At 43.1% G+C, this 20,707-nt stretch overlaps 1 long non-coding RNA gene across 1 annotated transcript in view; it reads left to right on the top strand.

The window, feature by feature from the left end:
* LOC144761847 (uncharacterized) overlaps window positions 1–14,373 on the top strand; it is a 70,615-nt gene extending 56,242 nt beyond the window's left edge. The window contains exon 3 of the long non-coding RNA XR_013595917.1: window positions 14,190–14,373. This is a non-coding gene — a long non-coding RNA (uncharacterized LOC144761847). The remainder of the gene's footprint in view (window positions 1–14,189) is intronic.
* The last annotated feature ends 6,334 nt before the right edge of the window (window positions 14,374–20,707 follow it).

The following is a 20,707-nucleotide window of genomic DNA, read 5'->3' as shown; positions in this document are numbered from 1 at the left end:
TTATTTGTGTGCATTGTAAATGAAATTAGTATAGCTTTGTTGAAGGCATAATTATAAAGATTGTATGTTTAAAAAAAATGGTTGTATACATTATATTTGTTTCTTTGTATCATCTTGATGGATCATTGAACCTGAGTAAATAAATAAACAGATAAGTGGATATTGAATAGCTGAGTGTGCCAACGGATGCATCCGCAGTCTGAAAACATGTCTGACATTGTTCTACTCCATCATGATGTTCGCCCATCCCACTCTGAAGGCAGACAACTGTAAATATAGTGGACGGATGTACGCCATACAGCAGCGGCTGCTCCATTAGAGCGGAGGAGCGCTGCGACAATAAAATGGGTTTTAAACCTGTTTTATTTTAGTCCCCTGGACCCGCCCCAGGACACTGACGAGTTTTGAGGGCTGGTCCAGGGGATGACACTGCTAGTGGGGAGGGGTGGGCACTCCCTTCACTGCACATGAGGTGTTTGACCGGCCGTCTCAGGCTGGCCAAACCCTCATGCGCAGTGAAGTTCTCTCCAGCCCCATCTGCGTTACTGGGGCTGGAGAGAACAGGTACAGGCTCCCAGTCTGCCTGGGAGCTCAAGTTGCCGATGCTCAACCCAATCCCGAAGCTGCTTTCATGCAGCGTCAGGATTGGCCGCAGTGCATTCTGGGAGCCTGTGCCCAGAATCAGGAAGAGCGCGATGCAGCAGGAAATGGCGGCAGCGTTAAGGTAAGGTTTTTTAATTTATTTATTTTTGTCCCTCCGCCCCACCTTTCTCCCCCGGCCCGGCCCACCCCGCCACTTTGGCAGGGGGCGGGCCGCTACTGACGGCCTACCAACATTTATGGAGTGGTATCTGTTGACAGTGGACTGGGAAACCAACAGAGTACTGAATACCAGGTGATGTACCCTACTCCAATATGACGGACGACCGTCCTTCATCACACATTTGAATATGGAGGAGGATATTCCAACAGCCTGACTGATATATCAATTCCTCTGTGACAGCGGAATGATATTCCGTACTCCAAAGTCTAAATCATGCCCTTAGCATGGGCCATGGGGAACACAGCATGCAGCCCAAGGCTTTAAGTGGGCCGGTGGCAGGTCTAAAAACCAGGTTCTGAGACTGGTCCCTCTCGGACTCTCTATATTTATCCTCACCCTCAAAGTGAAAAAAAGCTCAACTCTGCAGCAGTACCACCCTTCACTTGGCTTTAAAGTTACTTCAAAGAGACTCGGTATAGTTATTTTAGATCTCATCATTTCAGAATTGAAGCAGTTTCAACATTATATGTAACAAATTCATTGCTGCTACTTATTTATCCTATGCAACTAACAACCATAGACCAAGCCAATAGTCCTGGCTTGTTTTAAGTGTAATGTCAGATGCTGTATTGTATCTGGATGCAACAACAGAAAGAGGCAGCGAAATACCACTCAAGCAGCACTATATGCTCAGCACAGATATTTAGCTTATGTGTTAAAGCCACACCCTTAATTATAAGCCCATGCCCTTTTGGGGCACCCCACTCCCAGTTTATATTATCTTACTTAAAGACCTGATGCAACCATATAATAACCAGTGACTGAGATACATTCAAGCATTCCATCCATCAGAGTTTTGTTTTAATTTGCTCAATGATGAGGGCAGGGACTTATTAAGGTTAAACTCCCCCCATCAACCTCCACAGCAGTTTGTTCTTTTCACTTTTCACTTTACAATTTTTTATTGAGTTTCCAATTATGCACATTTCATCAAGAGTACAGTTTACTTAACAATTAAGCATAAACATGTGTACATCACTTTTGTTACTCATCTCTTTTGGGAAACAACCTTTACAACGCAGTCATTACATCGCACTACCTTTTCAATGCAGTCCTTACATCGCAACATCCTTTACATCGCATGTCATTACAATGCAGCCATTACATCGCATGTCACTACAACGCATGTCATTACAACGCATGTCACTACAACGCAGGCATTATATCGCAAGTTAGTACAACGCATACCATTACAACGCATAGTACCCTTACACTATCCGACACTTACCCTACTGTTGTACTCACTGGAGTTAGAATAGTAATTTTTACCCCTACACTATCCAACGTTTACCTTAAATGGGATGTAATGGTATGCGTTGTAATGGTATGTGTTATAATGGTATAATGTGATGTAATGGAATCCGTTGTAAAGGTAGTTTCTAAAAATGCGATGTAATGGCATGCGATGTAAAAGAATACGTTGTAAAGGATCTTGCGGTATAAAAACTGCGTTGTAAAGACATGCGTTATAAATGTATGCGTTGTAACGTCATACATTCATCTCTTTCATGGTGGAGATGTGATATAGTTATTTCGCTTTCATTAGCACTGGGAATAAGCAACTGGAAAACGTAACTTAAACAAAAACCTAAACAAAGAACAAGCCTCTTGGGCAGATGTGATGCACACACGAGAGCAGTGTGAGGGGTTGACACTTGTGGGCAGTGGTACTGGTGATCTAGCACCGACTCTCGAGCAGGGTGAATAGTTAGCACTGGTGGCCTGGACAGGGAGGAGCCTGCACAGATAGACAGTATTTGGAGCTGTCATTGGTGGGCTCTGAGGTGCAGCCAATAGTGGGTAGCAAAAAGAATGACATCATCTTTTTACAGATTAAATCGTTGGCTTCTACATTCTTCCCAAATTCTTTGAGATTTTCACTTTCCCTGCCATCAGTTAAGAAGATATCTTCCTTTGGTTTTACTGATCACATAACTTAACACGTGTACAATTGTTTTAGAAATAAAAAGTTTGCCAGTAGTTGTGGGGTATATTTCAACCGACCTTCAATTTACCATAATGCAAATTTTACTGATATTATTGGGAAGTTTTTTTAACGCTAGTGTAGTCCCGTCTCTATATCACATGCCAACGTTTTCTGTTACATCATGCAAGGTGGACCCCTGTTTACATGTTTACATATAGGTTATTCGATTTGGACCTGGCAATAGAGATACTGTAAAGTTGATGGCTCTTTTTTTAAGGTCTGATTGTCAACAGTAGATATTTAACTGTTCTTTGGTCTGACGTCTGTTTAAAGATTTGCACTAATCTTCCTTCATGCTCACGCGGATGTACATCCAATCTGATATTTGACATTACCTCTCACTTCGAAGGCCCATTTTCTTGTTCATCTCAATGTAATAAATGTATTTATACTACAGTTTTCCCAAGGGTTCGTGTAGTAGTTTGTTTCTTGTTAATATTGGCTGCTGTTGAATAAAGTGAAGAGAGAAGGCATAATCATCGCCTCCAGTCCTGGCATAGAATGTATTTTAGCCAAACAAACCTTTTTTAGCAACATCGGGATAATGAAAGACTGGGAAAAAACCATAACTTCCTAATCTGTACCATGCAGTTTGCATGCAGCTCTTTGATGGCAGTTCATAGCTCACTGTGCTATATTACAATTGTAAGTTATACACTGCACAGTAGCAAAAGAATCTCTGTGACAAAAGCCATAATCCACTGAGCTTTGCACAGAAAATACTGCTCTTTGATCTGCATGGTACATGTTCTGTGCAGCAGGCATATTAACCCTCTGCACTACCTTAGATGAGTCAAAACTGCCACTAGACAAAACTTCTATCTCTCTCCAGAAGGTATATTAATCACCAGAGTTATCTTGATACTTTTATTGTTACCCAAAAACTACTGTATATACAGGAAATTTGTAGTGCTATTAAAAGTGCTACAATGCTACAAAACTGACCCCACTAACAAAACCGTCCCTCACCCTTCCAGCCTCCTGGGGAAATGCCCCATGCCCCGTATGGACAATCCAGCCTTGCTCACAAAAATCTTTGACATAGCCAAGGAGGCTAAACAATCTGGCTCCCTCATTCTGATGGGTAAACTATTGAGGGGGGCGCAGAGGGCCAACCTTTTTCGGGGAACGCTATTGTGCCCTATCTATTGAGCCCCGTCATTCTCACCTCATAAAGGCGGATCCTAAATTAAGAGATGTGGAGATTTCTGAAGCGGGCAAATACCGCAAGGAGGGATGTTTGGTGGCCAGTTAATTGAAGAGCGTATTTAATTCGTGTCCGTATTTACATCCTTTGAAAAGGAGCAGGCCTCTATGAAGACGTTATTCAACCCTAAGGTTTTGGCTGGGGCCAGCATGGTAGGGGGTGCTGCTCAACCGGTCGCTTCCTCTCTCAAGCCCTGCAAAGAGATCATGACCCAATCAGGTTTGGCGTATTTTTTCCATCCAGAGAATTTCAGAAGTCACACTGTCCACTGGAACAAATCCATTAAACTAATTCAGATGAGAGTTCTCCCTTCTTCCCAACAAGGGGTGGGGGGTTGCTTGGCACTCTTCCTTCACAACTGGAGGGCTGTGACCTCAGACATATGGGTCCTGCAGATGATACAGCGATTCCACATAGCAGTCTATAGTACCCTGTTTCAGCCTTGCTGCCCGTGGCCTCTTTTACTCTTAGAAAGAGACGCTATCCTCATAGACCAGGTGGTGTCAGGCCTTTTAGTGAAAGGTGTGATCTCTCCGACCAAAATCCATTCCTTTGATTTCCTGCGCAACTTCTATCTGGTAGACAAGAGAGAGATGTGAGTCAGAGACTGATTATAATCCTTTGATAATTCAACGAGTAGTTGATTTATTGCCACTTCAAAATGTAGGGCATTCATCTCCTGAAAGACCTGCTGTCACGACATCCAGGTGCTCCAACGCTTCGCAGAGGCAGTACTGACGAATGTCCCGATCACCCCTCCACCGGTACCCTCGCTTCAAGAGCAAGTCCACCAGCAGTAGGGGAAGGGGAAGTGGACAGAGAAGAGAATACCTGTACTTCGACTGGCACCCTACTTCTAGTGACTGCTATTCCTCACGCTGCCATTTCTGTAGGTGCCTAATACAAAGAAGGGGAAAAGAGAGAGAATATACCACAACCTTCTTATACTGTGCTGACTTTTCGTAAATGATAAAAGAAACTTGTCCTACCAGTTTCTGCCCAGGTATTTGCCTCTCTTCTATATTTAGGAATGTTATCTGACTGAACTTCCTGCAGTGAAGACATATACGAACATTAGTGTTTCTACCCAGATTATTTCTACACTCGCACTCACTCTCTCTATCAACCTGAATTGTACCTGGGAAGTTCTTCGTCAGGCTTTGTCTTGGGGGTTCTGTGCAAGATATCCTCTGGTCAAAGGTGCCAACAAAGTTCACAGAATCTCTGAAGCACGCAAAAAGGATAAAGGAAGGTACAAGGGGAAGGAAAGGCAAGGAGAAGCGCAAGGGGGAATGTCCTGCGGGGAAATGCGAGTGGAAGCAATACAGTTTGGATATTTGCTGATTTGACGAGAAGATGTAACACCTTACTTGTAGAGTTTAAGTTTCTCTTCAGCTGAATACTCCACTACGTCGTGTCTGATCAAATCCTCCTCAACACTCGCCTTCTCCTGAAGAACCACAGGGTATTGGGATGACAGCTGTCACAGCCCTGAGACAGCGACTGGGAACTTCGTCAGACCAAGGTGCCTCTCTGAGCAGTGAGAGCGCACGACAAGGATTACTCTCATGAAAGGCTCTGAAAACTCTAATACTATGATACTTAGAACGCCTTTGATAATTGTTGTTATTCTCCCGTCATGAATTGTTGACGCGGAGCAGCAACCGGAACAAGCTTCTCGAACGGAATCTTAGTTGAAGTGCGCAGTTAGGAGCGCGCGCCTTCCAGACGTCCACTAGAGGGCGCATCTATCGAATACAGTAAATGGAACATTGAGCGGCCATCTTAGGGAGGGGAAATATATACAGTCTTAACAGTACTTTCGTTCAATGACTCGGATTACCTCTGGAATCTCTCAGTCTGCCAGAGGAACAAGGAAACCACACATTAGATCGTGCTGAACGGGGCCAGGACAGGGAGCTGACCAACAGTCTTGAGGTAGTTACAGTGGCTACTCGGTGAATCCTGACAGTACCCCCTCTCAAGGACCGATTCATCGGTCCTGGTTTGTGTGGAAATCTGGAGTGAAAACGTTTCAACAGTTGTGGAGCGTGAAGGTTGCTAACCGGTTCCCAAGACCTTTCTTCTGGGCCAAACCCTTTCCAATCCACTAAATACTTCAATTTCCCTTTTACATACTTAGAATCTAAAATATCCTTAACCTCATATTCAGGATGCCCTTGAACATTAAGTGGATCTGGAGGATTTGTAAGCCGTATAGGCGATTGAACCTTTTTTAGCAAGGATACATGGAAAACTGGATGTACACCTATCTTGGCCGGGAGTTTCAGTCTTACAGTAACTGGTCCTAACACCTTTTCGATAGTATAGGGACCCACAAATCTGGGTTGGAACTTTCTGTTTCCCTTCAAATGTAAATTTTTAGTGGACAACCACACCTGATCTCCTGCTTGATACTGTGGGGGCTTTTTCCTATGTGAATCTGCAAACTTTTTATAGGACGCCTTAGCTTTCTCTAGATTCTTTTTAGCTGATTGATGCAAAGAACTCAGATCTAAAAGGGCCCTCTTGGCTGCGGGGACATCTAACTCCTCTTGTAACACCATAAAGTTAGCATGTCTACCAAGGTTCAAATAAAACGGAGAGTAACCAGTAGATGCACTCTTCGCATTATTGCAAGCGAACTCAGCCATCCACAACTTTTCGGACCATTCCCCACCCTGCTCCAATAGGAATAACCTCAAGTACTGTTCTAATTCTTGATTGGTCCTCTCTGTCTGCCCATCGGATTCTGGGTGGTAACTAGTGGACAGTCTCCCCTCTATCCCCATTCCCTTTAGGAAGGCCTTCCAGAAGTGGGAAATAAATTGGGGACCTCGGTCTGAGACCACTATCTTAGGGATACCATGAATTTTGACAATATTTTCGCTGAATACTCTAGCTAATTGGACTGCCGTGGGAATTCCTGACAACGGGACGAAATGACTCATCTTCGTGAATGTATCTACCACCACCAAGATGGTATCAAATCCCTTGCTCAATGGTAGGTCTACGATGAGATCTAAGGAGATGGTATGCCAAGGAGAAGGGGGAGTGGGCAAAGGCTGTAACAAGCCTTGGGGAGCCTGTCTAGTGGGTTTACTCCGAGCACAAGACTCGCAAGACTGAACATACTTTTTGATCTGATCGGACATTCCAGGCCACCAAAAATAACGTTGCACCAATTCTTGAGTCTTGGCTATTCCTTTGTGACCGGCTAGAGGATGGTCATGACAGTTTCGCAAAGCCTTCTCCTGAAGCTCAAGGGTTGGAAGGTATAAGGCTTCGTTGACATATGGTAACTGCTGTCGACACTGACGCTCTTCTCCTAGTAGCACCCACTGTTGAATTTCTTCTGAGGTTAAACTCTTACGGACCTCATCTTTGAAATTGTCCAATGTAAGCGCCCCCACGATCTTTGTCTCTGGAATGATTGGTTTCGCTTCTACGATGTGCTCAGATTCTTCGGTCTGTAATCGAGACAGCGCATCTGCTTTCCCGTTCTTGGGGCCAGGTCGGTATGTAATCACGAAGTCGAAGTCAGCAAAGTAAAGGGACCAGCGCAACTGACGAGGAGTCAAGGTCTTAGCCGTCTTCAAAAACTGCAGATTCTTGTGATCAGAATAGACGGTGACTGTGTGTCGTGCCCCCAACAGATAGTGCCTCCAGTTCTCAAAAGCATCCTTTACTGCCAATAGCTCTTTCTCTGTGATGGTATAATTTATTTCAGCAGCGTTCAATTTTCTGGAGCGGTACGCCACAGGATGCAACTGTCCAGTCTTTGGATGGCGTTGAGAGAGAACTCCACCGATGGCCTGATCTGAAGCATCAGCTTCCACGTAAAACGGTTCGGCAGGATCCGCATGCAGTAAGATGGGGGCCGAGGTGAATTGTTTCTTCAGATTCAAGAAAGCGGAGTTTGACTCATCTGTCCACTCAAACTTTACTCCTTTCTTCAAGAGACCTGTGATGGGAGTTATCAATTGTGAAAATCCTTGAATAAATCGCCGATAGAAATTGGCAAACCCCAGAAATCTTTGAATTTCTTTCACATTCTTGGGGGCTGGCCAATCTTCCACTGCTTGCACTTTTCCTGGGTCCATGGTCACTCCTTGAGGTGAAATAACGAATCCCAAAAATTCCACTTGTGACACATGAAAAACACACTTTTCCAATTTAACAAATAGCTGGTTTGCTTGCAATCGTTCTAGGACCAAACGTACATGTTGGGTGTGTTCCTGAGGATTCTGCGAGTAAATCAAAATATCATCCAGGTAGATGATGGCGATCTTATCCATTAATTCGCTCATTATGTCGTTGATAAAGTGTTGAAACACTGCAGGAGCATTACAAAGACCGAATGGCATGACACAATACTCGAAAAGACCAAACTTGGTTCGAAAGGCGGTCTTCCACTCATGCCCTTCTTTCATTCGAACCAAGTGATACGCTCCTCGTAAATCCAGTTTGGTGAAAATTTGTGCTTCTTTAATCTGATCCAAAAGAACAGAAATCAACGGCAATGGATACCTATTTTTTGTGGTGACCTGATTTAAAGCACGATAGTCTATGCAAGTTCTGAGACTACCTTCTTGCTTCTTCGGTATGAAGAACAGAGGTGAAGAAACTGGGGACTGCGATGGCCGGATAAATCCATTCGCCAGATAACGATCCAGGTATGCTTTTAAATGCACATTTTCAGCTTCAGTCAACGCATAAATTCGACTACAAGGAAGAGCGGCTCCCGGTTCCAAGTCGATGGTGCAATCATAAGCACGGTGGGGAGGCAATACTTCAGCTTCCTGTTCACTGAACACCGTCTTGAGATCTCGGTACTCCGGAGGAATTTCTTCCGTCACTATCGCTCCAATGGACTGTCCGCCAAACGACAACAACATGGAGGGCGTAGGTTCCTTCTCAATATTCTTAGTACCATAACAGTGGGACTGGCAAAACTCTGAATGCAGACTGACTGTCCGGTTTTCCCAATCTATAGTCGGGTTGTGGAGGGTTAACCAGGGCAGTCCCAGGATCAGTTCAAATTGGGGGGCATCGATTAAATTGAACTGCAACACTTCTCGATGTCCCTCTCCCTGAGTAATTTCCAATTCTTCGGTATGACTAGTAATTGGTCCGGAGGTCAAATTGGTCCCATCTACGGCACGTACAGGTTCGGGATGATTTTTTGCGATTGCCTTAATTCCCATCTGTTTAGCATAGCGGATATCACAGAAGTTTCCAGTAGCACCGGAATCGAGCATAATGGCCACTCCACCAATCTGATGTTCACGGAATTGCATGGTTACATGAAGGATTACATGAGGAGTCATGGTCTGCAGCGTATTTAAAATCAAATGGGACTTTGGAGTCGTCTTATCTTCTTTTACCACCAGAGCGACCCCGGCTACTGGCGGTTCACCTCGTTTCCCTTAAACGGAGTCTTGGGACGCTTCAAACAATCTTTTACAAAATGGCCGGCAGTACCACAATACAAACATAACTTCTTTTGTCTCCGTTGTTCTTTTTCTTCGTTGCTTAAAGGGCCTCGAACTGTCCCAATTTGCATGGGTTCCGACTCTGAATTCCCTCCGGGTCCTTTTTCGCTCTTCGCTCTGTCAAAGCGCGGGAAATTTATCTTCCAATCTTTCTTCTTCTCACCTTTGCGCTCTGAGTTCCGAAAATCCAATTCCAAAACCAAATCTACCAAAGCAGGCAACCCGGTGGGTCGATTGGGAATCTGAGCCAGGGTGTCCTTGATTTCATCTCTTAAACCCCGATAAAACAAGGCAGCTCTCTTTTCTTCTGGCCAGCTAGTCTCCAAAATCAGTTTATTAAACTGTGTGAGGTAAGTAATCAAATCTTTAGATCCTTGACGCAGCTCCAATAATTCGTTATCGGTGGCCTGAGATATCCTTCTCCGATCAAAAATTCTAAGAAACTCAGCCTTGAATTTAGTGAAATCACTAAGCAAAGGATCATCCTCACTAACTAAAGGCATGGCCCAATTGGCAGCATCTCCACTTAAATATGACAGGATAAATGCTACTCGAGATTGGGCGTCTGGGAACAATGTGGGTCGGCACATGAAATGAAGGGAACATTGGGTCAAAAAATATTGAGCCTTTTGAGGATCTCCCGAAAACCTTTCAGGAGTTGCCAATGGGATCAACGGGGATACCGAATGAATTACCTGAGCTACAGACTTTGGATCCACAGCGGCACCACTAGTGACTGGTACCGTTGAACTCTGTACAGGATTCCCCATAACGAACCCATCTACCTTTTGTGCTAACAACCTAGCCTCTTGACGGGAAGCCACTAACTCTGACCTTAAACTTTGGTTTTCATCTCGAACGGCTCCCAAATCTCTCTGAATCCCTACTAAGATTGCGCCTAATTCCTTCAAGTCCATCCCCTCAGCCATACTGCCCGGGCGAAGGTAAAATACGTGGGCACTTCCAACTGTCACGACATCCAGGTGCTCCAACGCTTCGCAGAGGCAGTACTGACGAATGTCCCGATCACCCCTCCACCGGTACCCTCGCTTCAAGAGCAAGTCCACCAGCAGTAGGGGAAGGGGAAGTGGACAGAGAAGAGAATACCTGTACTTCGACTGGCACCCTACTTCTAGTGACTGCTATTCCTCACGCTGCCATTTCTGTAGGTGCCTAATACAAAGAAGGGGAAAAGAGAGAGAATATACCACAACCTTCTTATACTGTGCTGACTTTTCGTAAATGATAAAAGAAACTTGTCCTACCAGTTTCTGCCCAGGTATTTGCCTCTCTTCTATATTTAGGAATGTTATCTGACTGAACTTCCTGCAGTGAAGACATATACGAACATTAGTGTTTCTACCCAGATTATTTCTACACTCGCACTCACTCTCTCTATCAACCTGAATTGTACCTGGGAAGTTCTTCGTCAGGCTTTGTCTTGGGGGTTCTGTGCAAGATATCCTCTGGTCAAAGGTGCCAACAAAGTTCACAGAATCTCTGAAGCACGCAAAAAGGATAAAGGAAGGTACAAGGGGAAGGAAAGGCAAGGAGAAGCGCAAGGGGGAATGTCCTGCGGGGAAATGCGAGTGGAAGCAATACAGTTTGGATATTTGCTGATTTGACGAGAAGATGTAACACCTTACTTGTAGAGTTTAAGTTTCTCTTCAGCTGAATACTCCACTACGTCGTGTCTGATCAAATCCTCCTCAACACTCGCCTTCTCCTGAAGAACCACAGGGTATTGGGATGACAGCTGTCACAGCCCTGAGACAGCGACTGGGAACTTCGTCAGACCAAGGTGCCTCTCTGAGCAGTGAGAGCGCACGACAAGGATTACTCTCATGAAAGGCTCTGAAAACTCTAATACTATGATACTTAGAACGCCTTTGATAATTGTTGTTATTCTCCCGTCATGAATTGTTGACGCGGAGCAGCAACCGGAACAAGCTTCTCGAACGGAATCTTAGTTGAAGTGCGCAGTTAGGAGCGCGCGCCTTCCAGACGTCCACTAGAGGGCGCATCTATCGAATACAGTAAATGGAACATTGAGCGGCCATCTTAGGGAGGGGAAATATATACAGTCTTAACAGTACTTTCGTTCAATGACTCGGATTACCTCTGGAATCTCTCAGTCTGCCAGAGGAACAAGGAAACCACACATTAGATCGTGCTGAACGGGGCCAGGACAGGGAGCTGACCAACAGTCTTGAGGTAGTTACAGTGGCTACTCGGTGAATCCTGACACCTGCTCTCGCTCGATGCCTGGATGACTCGACAAGACCACTAGGATGCGTACCCTATGGTCTCCATTTACTTGCCCCCGCAAATTTCAGCAATTCTGTTGGAGGGCTCAAGTCAGCCTGTTCTTGGCACCATGGTTTTTCAAGAAGGTTCTGAAACAAGTTGTAAAGTTTCTAAGTGTTATGGGGCTTTTCCTAATCATACACCTGTACAGCATATAGCGGATGGATCAATGTCCCAGAAGACTATCAAACAACTTTGAATAGCAGTAAACCTGCTGGAGAACTTGGGGTTTGCCATCAACGAGAAGAAGTCCCTTCTAACTCCGGTTCAACATACTATGTTCCTAGGTTTTGTTTTCAACTCCAGGATAAAGATGGTGAGCCTTACCTTGCCGAAGGTAGCATATATTTGACAGGAATTGTGCAAAACGTTCTTGAAGCAATCCACGTCCTTGAGATAGATTGACTGCATAGTCAGTCTTCTATCCTCCTCAATATAAGAAAACTTTTCAGGCCTGCTTCATTACAGGGCCCTGTACAGACTCAGGGCCTATAATCTATGCAGAGGTCTGAAGTACCTAGAGATGGTACCTCTAATAGAAGAGGTGAAAGAAGAGATGAGATGGTGGCTCGAGCATATAGGGGCATTGAACGGGAGAGAGATCTTCGGTTTGTATCCGGACATCATAATAGAATCCAAATCCAGTCAAACCGGCTTAGGAGCGCAATATGGGGAATCCTATACAGGAGGAAAATGGTCAGCTCAAGAACAACAACTACATATAAACTGATTGGAGCTGATGGCCGGCTCCTTCACCGTACAAGGCTGGACCAAGGATAAGGTTCAATGTTGCGTCCTGTTAAAGATGTACAATATCTCTGCAGTTACTTGACATCAAGCATTCAGTAGGATTGAGATTGATGATCCTAGCAGACCTGCCCAGAGATTTTTGGATGTTCTGTTTGGTGAACAATGGGTCGGTTATGGCGGAATACCTTCCAGGCAAAACTAAAGAGTAGTAGACTGGTGCTCCAGGGAATGGCAAGACATGAGCCTCTGGAACCTGGACCCAGCGGTCATCTCAGCAATAGAGAACAGATGGGTGCCATTCATAGTGGATCTTTTTGCATCGAGGCTGGGTCATCAAGTAAAACAGCACTTCAGCTGGAAACCCGATCCACAAGCAGCGACGATGGACACCTTCCTACAGGATTATGCCTCCCCCCGTTTGCAATAATCATGCGGTTGTTGGCACAAGTGTAGAGACAGTTGGCAACCCTAGTGTTGGTTGCGAAGATATGAAGATCATAAATTTGGTTCCCAGTTCTAATGGAACTTTTCTGAATTTTCCAATCGATCTACCCCTATCACATCTTTTTCTCCGGGACCCTTGCAGGGACCTTCATCAATCACCCCACCAGCTCAGCCATTTCGGTGTGCCACTTCCCAATGGATGGATACTTCATCGGTGAACACCTCTTGGTAAGTAAACTGATGAGGGATATTCGATTGTCGTTGCTTCTGGAGTCATAGTACTCCTCCTTGTGGGATTTTAATAGGGTACTGAATCTCTTCCTATTGTGTACAAGGTACCCATGTTTTGTGCTTGGTTTCATGTAGAAGAGTATCCTATGTTCAAGTTCCAGACATAACAGGTGGAGTAGTTATCCGGACAGGCTGAGATTCCATATTTACAGGAGTATGTTATGCAACTCTGAAGTGGTTTCATACTCAGCTTTGGACAATACACCCAAATTGTATGCCGTCCGAAGCCTTAGGGCCTATAAAAATATGATGGAGAGGTTTAGGCCGCCAGGAGAAAGGCAATTCCTAATTCCTCCTAGGAAAGCCCTTCAAGGTGGTGTTCTCTCCAACCACAGCCAGGTGGGGGGGTGCGTTGGACATGCAGGATGCTGGCATTAATATTTCACGGTTTGGTGCCGACTCCAACCGTGAAGAGATGGCTTCCAAAGCTTTATCCCTGGGAGCGAGGCTAGAGGATATAATTAACACAGTGGCCTGGTCCTCAGATTCTATATTTCATAGATTTTACTTTAAGCCAGTCTTAGATATGGCATAATTGATGGTGGACAAGCTTTGAACAAGCCTCTGGTCCTGACATAGAAAGTAAAATTCTATTTGTAACAGAATGTTCCAATGCTATTAGGGGAGCAGAGGCCAGGGTTTTTCTCACCTGACAATCTGAGGGACCGCTCCCTTTCCTGGATCTCAGGCTGACTAGGGGCAATACACATATAGCACACATGGGCAGGAATTCTGTATGGTATAATTATCATATTTTGTTTTTCATGACTAAATAGAATGTTGATTTTCAGTTGTTGTGTTAAAAACTGACACTTGATCAGCTTTGGAGTTCGATATTAAAATAATTGGGTAGGATAAGATATTGATATGCAGTTTTTGTTCTAGGGAAGGAGAATTCAAAGCAACAGTGAAGAACTGGAGTCTTTGGCCACTGTCACACAAAGAAGGAGGGGCTTAGACGAAGACATGGAACTATATGGGACTTGCTGATTGACTGAGTTTTTCTGTTCCATTCCTGAGGTTTCATGGGAAAGGTGCTTTAGTAAATGTTGAAGTCTGTTAGCGATAAATAAAGTTAAGAAATGTTGAGCATAATCTTTGCCTTTGCATCTTTAATACAATTGAAACTTTCCTTTGCGAAAGCCAGGACATTTTACAATAGTTTCCTTAGTGGAAGTATTCATTAAGAATGGCAAGACATAAATAATTAAGAAACCTTGGAAATAATGTCTTTTAGATGTGTAAAATATTTCATTCTGGAGCAAGCCACCACCTGCTTGTCAGATGTTAGGAGGATAGTTTTGCAAATAAATGTTTGTCCATATTCAGATACAGAAGCAAATATTCAACCCTATGGAAATTTAGCAATAATAAAACAATATCCTGTCAATCTACATTCACAAAGTACTCCCAGTTGAAATGACACTCTTCTGCATGAGCTGTATGGCAGACTATCGAGCAGACGGTTATTGTGCTACCATAATATGGTAGCCTAAATATCGACTGCCAAAATATTGTGAAGGGAAATAATTATGGATAAATATAGATCTACGAGTCTTAACTCCATATCTATGTATTATGACAATACATGTATAGTCAGGGTACATACATCTGGAGTTAAATATAGTACACCTACAGTTACCTTACATAATACCTTCATAATATTTAGTGATTAATATTTTGGTAGCATTCAAAGTAAAATAGTTAGGTCGTATTCTTCTATATGTGTGAGTCCTAGTGTGTAAGAGGAGATGGCAGGGACAGGACATGCATAGTTTTTTTAATTTAGTTTTGGAACAGAGACTGATTTCTGTTCTGTGGTACACCAGACTTTTGAGGCACATTCCCTTAGTTTTCCAAAAAGTAATAACCTCTCACAGAGATTTAATGTATTTACCTATTTTTGGCTGAAACCTGTAAGCTATTTTAGAACATATTTGTATACAGAAGACAAGTATGTCAAGATAAGAAAGAAGTTGTTTCTATCATTTATTATAATTATAGTTCATGTCAATTTTCAGTCTTGCCCTCTTTTTTAATGAATTGCTGTTCTTAAGAGCTCTCCGACAATGTTGTTCTATCCCATGGTCTTTATCATTTGCAGTTTCTCTTTCCAGGTAAGTAGAATGGCAACTTGCTCCTCTTTTCATTCCGACTTGTCGCGTTTGCTCTCACAGGAAAGAACATTTTCTTTTTTTATGTGCATAGTTCATTCATTTGTTCCTTCTGTTTGAGTAGATTTGCAGCAGTGCACTACCACCAACCCCACCAGTGCAACTTTTTCATCTTTCTTATTATAAGAGACAAGATTCGTTCTTTAGAAGAATCTCTTCCATGCAGTCATTTAGTGCCTTGTTAGGTAAAATACAGTGTCAATGAGAAAACCGTGGCCTACCGCTGGTAGCACTGCACAAGCAGGAGACTCGTCCACAGAGAATGTGGGTTCAATATTTATGCAGCATCAAAGCAACAGTGAAATCAAGAAACCAGTTAGTAATATTCCTAAGCCAATTTCGTAAAATAAAACATAATGTAATGATTAAATCAAGATCAAAATGAGAAAATGTGCACAAGTGAATGAGGAATTAGGAATTCTTGAAAAAATATAAAAAATACATTTGGTTCGTTTTCCTCTGTTCCTTTCCAGGTCATGTTGTGTACTAGTCGTCGGAAGCCATTTTTTTGTGGTCACTAACTAGTGATTGGTGCTGTGTTAACCACATCTCTGGGGTGGAGGGAGTAGACCTGGTAGCCAGCAGAAGGATGACAAGTGTTCAGTCCCTTGCCCAAACAGGGTCATTTCCGTTTTGTCTGCATTGCATTGCAGATCTCTTGTGCTCAACCAATACAAGACATCCAACAGACATACCGATGGAAATGGGTCAAAAGTAAGAAGCGACTGGTTATCATCGGCATAAGAGATGGTCCCCGAACCACAGGATTCAATTAAGTTAGCTAAGGGGGTTATGTACATATTAAATAACTTTGGGGTGAGGAAGAAGCCCCGCGGCACCCCAAAACCTAGCCACTTGCTGGATGAAAAATGGGGATCAAGCCCAATGTCTTGCTCTCTCCCCTCCAAAAAGGATTTCAACCAGCACCAAGCAGTGCCTCCTATGCCTAACTCTGACATGCGCTGGAGCAAAATGACAAAAGTATCAAATACCACAGACGGTAAACATTGTTTAACGCGAAAACCTTTCCCTGCAGGGAATTACAACGCGGTTGTTACAAAGACCGCTTTGTAACCACGCATACCATTACTCCGCAAGTCGTTGGGGGCAGAAGGTGTTGGATTTGAAATCCAACACCTTCCCTACTGTTGCACAGACTGGAGTTGGAATAGTAAATTGTACTATTCCAACATCCAGCGCCCCCCCCTCCGCAAGTCATTGTCACGACTTGCAGGTAATGGTATGCGTGGTTACAACGCAGTCTTTGTAACGACCGCGTTGTATTTCCCTGCGGGGAAAAAGAAAGCGTGAACAAATTGTATATTCGCCACAGACTGATCCAACAGAATAAAAGTGTCACTTTTACAAGCTTTAAAAGCAAAATGAAACACCCTACAATCTCAAAAAGGGCTGTTTCTCTGCTATGCTGTAGACAAAGCCCCACTGAGTACGATGCAGTAGAGTGTATTGGATTCATCCAAATTGGTGGACAACTGGGTATTAACCAGTGTTTCCAGCATTTTAGCTAAGACAATGAAATTGGGCGGAAGTTACACAAAATAGATGGACTAGAAGATGATTTTTTTAGACGAGCGATGCCTGTGGCCCTTTTCCAGCAGGAAGGGACTATGGATGACTCAAGCAAAGTGTTGAGAAGTTGACTGCATATGTCCACCAATAATACTCCAGAAAACAGGGCGGTTGAGACCCTTCTTGTGAAGTGTGCTATAATAGGCCTTTGACTCGGTCTACTGTTTTTGGATTACAGTAAGTTACTGCTGCTGCGACCCAGCATGCTATACGCTGTTTAGAAATGGATTCTGCAGATTTCCAAATGCCACCAGGAAATGATCAGACTTTATAAAGTCTCTGGTTCTTTAATGGTAGAACTTAAGGCAACTTTTGATATCCAAATTATGCACTGCTCTTTCTGCCACATTTGAAGGATTTTGAAAGAATGTCTTCAATACTGCCGGTTATTAAGATGCAAGTCTCTAGGAACTCTGAGGATAAAATAAGAGTTATTCTTAAAGTAACCTTGTTCTAGCAAAACTGGAGGATGGATTCCTTAACTGCAAAATCTTGGATTTCGCTGACCCTTCTTTTAGATGTCAATGCTAAAAGAAATCCAACTTTCCAAGACCAATATTTAATTTCTGTCTTATGAATTTGTTCAAATAGGCTTCTTGTTAGGTGCGAGACAATTGTATTTAGTTGCCATAGAACTGGGAGTCGCCTTATTGGTGGAAAAGCTCTAAAGAAACCTTAATATATTCTCTTGTCAATGTGGAGTGGTGGTTTATTTGATTCTCTTCTAAAACGAGAAACCTCAGCAAAATTAACTTTGATTGACACATGGGAAGGTACTCTCTCTGCTAAATTCAATGGATATGGAATAGTAAGCTGTGTGAATATCAATAGTGGGTGAACATCATGTTCTCTACAACATATACAGAATCTCTTTCACTTTGCACTGCATATTTTATTAGCTGATAAAGCTCTAGCTAGTGCAAATGTTGCTCTACACTCATCCAAAATCTTTCAATTGTAGTGTTCACTGTATTCAGGAGCCATGCATACAATTTCCTTGATGCTGGATATGATGAAGAATCTGGCCTTTGGATCAGGATAGTAGATGCACTGATGGTGTTATATGTATTGATGCGATTTCCAATAGAAGTAAAAGTTCCATGAACTGAACAGTCTGGGCCAATCAAGTTCTCTCTATCTTGGTCAGAACTCTTGGATGAGGGAAAGCAGTTGAAATGCATAAGCAAAGGCCCTTGATAATGCTATTGAAGACACATTCCCACATAATCCCGTTTATGTTCATAGCAAAGAGATGGAACTTTAGCTTGGTCCATCTTTAAAAACCTTGTCACGGTAGTGTTGGTTCAACTCCCATTTGTGACCGTTTTACACGCAACTGCTGAACTTGTCTGTCCAGTCCTTGCCTTTCTGTCGCACGTGTTCCACTTGGTGCTGAATGGACCTATTTTATACATTCTGTGCCTCTTTTTTTATAAAAGTCTTGATCTTGTCCCTCCCTTTTTGTTCATTAAAATGTTGCTATTGGTATGAACACGTATTGATGGGTTTATTCTTGGGAGAAAGGATTGCAATCCCAGTCGCACTGCTCAAAGCGCTAATGTATTTGTGTGCAGTGCTGTTCTTTTTTGGACCACTTGTCATTAATAGTTAATTCATCGAAATGCTCTCCCCATCCCGCATTTAATGCAGCTGTTGCCATTATGAAATTTGTCTGATCGAGATGATACTGGAGTTCTATATTTATGTTGTGACTTTGTGTCCACCAAGGCAGTGCTTCGTTCATTCTTGATGTTATTCTCATTTGGCCTCACATCTCCCTGTTGCTCGGGTCCATTGGCTATCTAATTATTCTTGTAGTGGTCTCAAGTGCAATCGATACAATTATATCAAGAAATACATGAGGACATCATTCCTAACAGGCATTTGAACTGATGAACTGTCACTACAATTTCGTTTTGTAGACAACTGGCTTCATGGAAATGAAATGCTTTCCTAGCCCTGTGTCAAGAACTGATCCAAAAAATTGTATCCTTTTGTAAAGCATCATAGATGACTGTTCTTTGAGTGTGGTCTCTGGACTGGAATACGGCTGTGTGACCCTTAAAGGTCTTCCCAAGTTGAGAACGGCTCCGCTCAAGGCGACCGTCAACGCAGCAGCCAGACTGATTATAGGCATGATATGCTTTGACCAAACAGCAATAATTCTGTCTAGTGATTTTACTGCTAACTTGAAGTCTGGTGGTAGCAGGAATGGTTGATATCTTCAGAAGGTTGAGTTGGAAAGATGCGCTGCACATGTTTGCACTGGTGAGTGCTTGCATGTTAAAGATTTTTATCCAGTGTTATTCCGAGGAACTTAGTTGATTCTATATTGGAAAGTTTGCTCATGAGGGCGTCTATGTGGTTAATCCATTCTTTGATGGGTGGAGAGCTTTTATGAGGGAAGATGAGTAGGAATTCTGTTTTCAGAGAGTTCAGCTTGAGGTTGTTTGGAGACAGCCATGTTGGGTTTTAATAGAGTGTAGGTGGGTCTGATGACATCTTCCATGGAGGATATCTTTAAGTATAGTTGTGCATCATCCGTATACATGTGGTATGCAAGGTTTGATTGTTTGAGGATTTCTGTCAGGAGTTTCATATAGAGGTTGAAGAGCATTGGGGAGATGGTCAACTCTTGAAGGACTCCGCGTCTCACTGGGGAAGCATTTGATAATGATTTACCTTATTTGATTAGTTGTGTGTGGTTCTGTAAGAAAGATGTAAACCAGTTGAGTACGTTACCTGATAGCCCCATTCTGCTTTCCAGTAGTACTAACAGGCTGTTGTAATTGACCATATCAAATGCTGATAAGAGGTCTAGAAGGATGATTAAGCAGGAATCATTGCAGTCTAGCACCTTGAGGGCGTCGTTCATGATGTGTCTAATGACTCTTTCGGTGCTGTGTCCTGGTCTGAATCCTGTTTGAAATGTGTTGGGTAAATGCAACTGTTCAGTGTGCGGACACCGTTGGTTGTGTACTAATGTTTCCAACAATATGGTGAGAAAGGGGGTGTTTGACACTGGATGAACATTTTTCAGAGCTGTTGGGTCCACACAAGCTTTTTTCACGGAAGGTGTCATTTGCCCTATATTTAGGCAGTCCAGGATTATACCTTGTCTTATAGATGAGCTTACAATCATCATCAACAGGGGGGAGAAAGGCTGAGTTCCTTTACTATTGTGTAGAGGTTTGGATCATTGAAATGTGTAGCTGGTTTCAGGGATAATTAGATCTTGCAGACTTCATCTTCATTTAGTATTTTGAACTTGCTCAAGGTTGCATGGTTTTTAGTCTTTGGTGGATGGTTTGTAATTTGGTCCTCCTCTGGGGATGGATATTCACCTTTGGAAATATGATTGTTGCCGATAGTGGCGTGTAAACTTTCTCCATCACTAGTGATGCTTTTTCAATTTCTAACACTAAAACTTTTTCTACGAAAAAGTTTGAGAGCTTCACAGTTCTTCTTTTAGTTGCTGATAATCCTGGTTGCATAGTTTCTCCCTGTTTGTTTTTGACAATTTCAAAAGGTTTACCTGGTCAGTGTCTTGTGTTGTTGAGTTGGGTTCTAATGTATGCTGCTTTTGTGTTCCAAATATGGCGTTTGTAGCTATCCCATCATTCACATAGTTTGATTAGA

This window comes from Lissotriton helveticus, chromosome 6 (genome assembly GCF_964261635.1).
Source record: "Lissotriton helveticus chromosome 6, aLisHel1.1, whole genome shotgun sequence".
NCBI classification, from domain to species: domain Eukaryota; kingdom Metazoa; phylum Chordata; class Amphibia; order Caudata; family Salamandridae; genus Lissotriton; species Lissotriton helveticus.
The sequence above is the reverse complement of the archived record's forward strand: the minus strand, read 5'-3'. Positions and strand labels throughout refer to the sequence as shown.